This window comes from Haemaphysalis longicornis, unplaced genomic scaffold (assembly GCF_048455015.1).
Source record: "Haemaphysalis longicornis isolate Haplotype H1 unplaced genomic scaffold, Haemaphysalis longicornis Haplotype H1 scaffold_6, whole genome shotgun sequence".
NCBI lineage: Eukaryota > Metazoa > Arthropoda > Arachnida > Ixodida > Ixodidae > Haemaphysalis > Haemaphysalis longicornis.
The window spans coordinates 179,382,681-179,387,764 of record NW_027526407.1 but is presented as its reverse complement, the minus strand read 5'-3'; the positions used below and the strand labels follow the sequence as shown (position 1 = coordinate 179,387,764).

The 5,084-nt window shown below is 44.6% G+C and overlaps 1 long non-coding RNA gene across 1 annotated transcript; it reads right to left on the bottom strand.

The window, feature by feature from the left end:
* Positions 1 to 2,037: 2,037 nt before the first annotated feature.
* LOC144142087 (uncharacterized) lies at positions 2,038 to 4,541 on the bottom strand. The gene is made up of 2 exons (XR_013316823.1): positions 4,301 to 4,541; positions 2,038 to 2,306 (listed from the first exon to the last, which is right to left on the bottom strand). It is a non-coding gene; the product is annotated as an uncharacterized LOC144142087 (long non-coding RNA).
* Positions 4,542 to 5,084: the final 543 nt, after the last annotated feature.

Here is a 5,084-nt window from a genome sequence, read left to right as displayed (position 1 = left end):
AAAGCAGGCTCACAAGCGAAATCATTGAAGCGGAAAAGATTTGTAGAGTGGCACCGCAATGTGTCAGCACTCCTCCCTCGCGTTTTGTGATAAACAGTTGAAATCCCTGAAGCTATAGAATGATCACGCATGGCATGTGTGTTATCTCTAGATGATTCTGTGTATTTTTCACTATTTGTCACGGCGTATAAATGTGTTTGCTTCTCGAAATAAACTTTGTCCTCATCCCATCTGCCGTCTCGTCCTGTGTCGCCTACAAGAACGAAGAACACCCGTGCGTGATGCAGTGTTCCCATAGTTGGGAACCCTGCTTTCATTTTTCTGCGTTTTGTTCTTCTAGCAGACGTATGTTTAGCAATCACCAAGTTTGGGCTAGGTAAGTGCTGTCACACGGCATCGGTATCGGGTAAACAACGCGTTGCATAACGCACAACGGGGAAGGTATGTTCTACTTGGCATGCTTGTTTTCTTGGCGGCTTTTCGTGACGATGGGGGGGGGGGGGGGGAGCACACTCCTACAGCTATATTCTATGCAAGATGTGTTTTTTAAAGAGCAAATGGCCGTATGCGTCCGTGAATGCGTGTAATCCACTTATCTTCTTTGCAAACTTTCTTGGGCATTCTGTTGCGACAGCCTCCTTTCGCGCCGAATCTTATGGTGCGTCCAATGCTTTGATGTGCTCTGCACGGACAAATAACACGGCTTTCATAGGCTCAGCGCAGCAGATTGGAATGGCTACTGCGCAACTAGTTGAAAACAACGCCACATTGCAACTCGATATTAGGCGCCCTCTACTTCATACCAAGGGCCCCTCGTAACTACGGAATTATGGTATTTACTCATTATCCCTTTCTATACAAGTGAGGGCATGTTGCGCTGTGTGCAAGTAAACTATTTTCTCGTTTTTTGTGTAACTGTCTATTCCGCGGCTTTACTCAGTTATTCCGGCTCACGCCTCCTAGGAGTTACTTCATAGAGTGGAAATAGTAGTAGTCAGTTGAATTTTATTGGCGCAGCAGCCAAGTCTGGCTATTATGCTAGATATATCTATCTAAGCATCGCTTGAGGTGAAAGAGAGTTAAATGCCGGCTTGATGTTCTGGGAGTCCCTAGTTCTAATCTTCCCGGGGGGCGTTCGTTGAACCCCTTATGGACCCACCCCCTCCTTTTACCCCCAGTTAGGGTACTTGAGGAACTACAAAACGAATGAAATGAATAGAATTCTCTTAAAACAAGGTTACGTATAAAAAAATTTGAAATCGCTTAGGTAAAATATTTAGGTATATGTGGGGTAAAATGATAAAAATCCATTTTTGATTAAAAGGTTGATGGCACTCAAAAATTTAAAAGCTGTTTCAAGTGAAAACTATGGTTTGATCACCTTGCAGTAAAACAGGCTATAATGGAATGGTAATATAAACAAAAATCGCGAAGCTGATTTTCCTCATTACGACACTCAACACGTGTGTTTATTATGCTTACTTGCTTCCCAGAATATTTCTAGAGGGTCTTATGCCAGCAACAGGAAATTGTGGGTAAACTCTTAGCCAAAAAGGATTAACGGGGCATCGGCGTTAGTCCTTTTGGGGACTAACTGCGTTGCCACTAGAATTAGTCCTTTTTGGGACTAACGGCAAGGGTACCAACTGTTAGTCCCTCTACACTTAGTCCCTTAATGGTTCAACTGTTGGTCCGCCATAAAGACTAACTGTTGGTCCCTTGCAGATCAACTGTTAGTCACCCCTGTTAGTCGACTGGAGACCAACCGTTGGTCCTCTGAGTATCAATCGTTAATCTTTCCCATTACTCTCCCTAGACCAATTGATGCTTTCAAGACTAAATGTTCATCCCTGCAAATGCTCCCCTCTGGATTAACCGTGCATACTAAAAGACGATGTGCTGGCTCGTGCAAGTACTCCATGAGTGACTGTCGTTCCATTAGACCGACAATTCAGAAGACAGGAGTAAACACAAGAGACCAGAAGCAGTATTTCTTGGCCACTTGTTCACGACAAAGTACTCACGACAAAGAAAATGTTACTTTCAAGCTTTTTATTGCAACACTGTGTGAGCAACATACACAACAAAAGTAAACCGTACTCTACTCTTGACGTTGGAGTCTCTATTTCGAAGGCCTGTACGGCACACCTTATTGAGGCGATGCGCCCAGTATTGGGCTATTCCGGGTATACATGGCTGCTGTCCTTGGCGCAAGCGTGCTCCACTTGTCTTGAGGTACTTGTCCGTTGAGAGGAGACAGCCATCCTCCGTGACGCTGTCGGCAATGGGCGTATGTCGTCACGCTCCTGCAGGAAATAAATAGGGCAACAAAACATGTGTTATTCATGGTAGGACGCAAAATTGAGAAAAACGCAGTTTCCAGCAGCCCTAACAAGCATCCGTAAAAAATACCTCAAAAAGCAAAAAGAAGCAAAATCAACGCTTTATGTAGTGCAGCCAAATGTGGCCTGTGAATTGCACTGAGAATAAGACTACGGATTAATTAACACCATGGCCACGGTAGTTAACAAGCGAAACTCAGACATTGTTGTTTTTCCGACTCCAGCAGAAAATACGCCACTCAAACCAGCAATAGAACCTGGGGACTCATGCTCCCTCACTCAACGCATTGAACCACTGTATAAGGGCAACAGAAAATAGAAAGATTGCTCATTTCTCGCTTGCAGGTTCGCTATCATTCTCAGAGGCTTACGTAGCACGAAACAAGGGCCTCTTCCCTCTCTTTCACAAGACATGTAGGGAAAGAGACGCTTCCTGTCAGCACAAGCTCTAAATCAAAATGGTTTGACTGCAATCAAAAATAAAAAGAAAACAAGAAGAAATATTTAATTATTGGAAGAAAACCTGCTTTCATGCGCTGACGGTGCGGGTTTGTATAGAACAAGGTCATTATTAATTTCTGGCTGTGATGTCGGTGTCGAAGAATGCGTTTTTATTTCAAAAATGTATTAAGAGCCAAATTTTCTCAATGTTTAATAAATTTAACAATGTTTAAGAAATAGCCTCGGGCGAAACAAACAAAACGGCGTCCTCTCAGCTTTCTCCATGGGGAGTGGCTATGGCTGCACGTTTTTATTTCCTCTTTGCGGACAGTTCACAGTGAGTTCGTACGTGCACACAAAAAAAGGCTTTCAAAGAAAAGGGGCAAAAATGTTTGAGGCTGACCACGCTGCGAGCGCTTGGCTACCAGTGAGGGAGCAACGAAAATGAAAAAAAGTGAAGGAAGCTTTCGGCCACGTTAGATGAGTCACGCGAGCGTGCGCCTGCTACTGTGAAATTCATGTGAAAGGCACGGGTGACGGGTGGGTGCGGGAAGGACTGCAGGACGAGAATGTTTCGTGAACGAGTTCCCCGACAGCCAAACAATTTTGGGGGGGCGCGTTACTGCCAGTTAGGTTCACCGTGGGGGCTACAAGGAGGACCGGTACTGGAAAAGGGGCCATTAGATGACACTGTATTCTCAAAAAAAAAAAAAAAAACTTGCCGTGAGATACATAAAGATTCTACAATTTTGTTCGAGGATTTTTATTACGGCGGTCAGACCGCGCCTTCGAGGAAGACTTCATTTTGCCGTTCTGCTGTGGTCTGGCAGATTACAAGTTCGGGTTCCGCAAAATATGGAAAAAAATGCCTTACTCAGCCAATTTACATCAGATTTTAACCGTTTTTGTCTAGTTTTATTCTGGACGTAGTTGCGGTTACGAGGGTGCAACTATTTTTGCCCTACTCAGCCTCAGAGTGTACGCGTCCGTTGCAGTTCCGGCGTTCTGCCAGACTTCTTGTAATTTTCCTGCTTAAAATAACACGTTTTCATTTAAACTTTACTATGTCTGCGAGTAATTCTTGTGTCCTAACAGCACCATGTTGTTTTTTTAGTGTTCATATGTTTGCATAAAAAGTTAGAGCCCTTCAAGATTCTCGGCCACGTGTTAACCACGCTTTGACATTTCTGGCTATAAATGTATTAAAACTGCAATTTCAAAAGAAAAGAAGTTAGCGGTTAGCTTCCTTTTTGTAGGCTGCTCCTGCTGGGACGGTTATTTATGCGGTTGGGCCACTTGTTTAAAGAGAAATTGCATTTTTACTAATTTAGGGTTAAGCAGAAAATTGGGTAAATATTGACCGAAACAAATAAAAATTAGGTCGCCGTCGGCAGTAACGCACAGCGAATCGACTGGCGTTGGTTTTAAAAAATAGCTGGCACTCTGACGCTAAGATGCAAGCTCACGAACTTCAAAAAAAGGGCGAATGGGGAAAAGCCGTCGCCGCCGCAGCTCACCTTTCGCACGTCCGTCCCCGCTGGCCGCCGAACAAGTAGAATCAAGTCGGAGGGCCCCCGCCAGGGGGAGCAACAGCAACGTTGCGGGAGCAAAGGGCGCTGTTAGTCTTTCCGTTGGTCCCATTCGCGTCGAGGGACCAACGTTTGGTCCCTTCATTTTGCACACGGCCCTAATCTTGGCGCGTTTGGTCTTTTGGGGACTAAATGTTCCTCGCGAGGCGTAATTGCTGCAGTTAGTCTTATTTTCTTCCATTTTGGCTAAGAGTGTAGAGCACATGCGTCCAATTCTTAGGTGACATAATACTAGCTATACAAATAAGTCTGTGTGCAGCTCTGCCGCCCTCGCAGGCGGCGCTTCACAAGGTGGAACTTATTTTCATTTATTTCTGTGCATTCGGGCTGCCACTTTTTACTTGTTGTTCATTTATTTTCCTTCTGTACACCTGGTAGGCTAAACTAGCCTCTGACACCTCGAACTCTTTTGTGCGGGCTGAAAAGGCTTCACTGCCTTTTTCTTGCCGTCCATTTCTGCATGACTCAGTACAAAACAGAAACTCACGTCTAAGTGATTGTTGCAACAGTCTATTGTTTGCTTGAGTGGTTGTTGAAGAAGTGGATTTTTCGCTTTGATTCCTGAACGAAGGGCTGCTAGCGCGCTACGAGATTCAGAGAAACATAGTGGGGAAATGTAGAGTATAACCCTGACCCCTACGTAAGCTAATCACTATAAATTGTCTCCACGTTGGCCTCAATGACAGATAAAGGCTGTCACCTGAATGTGTAC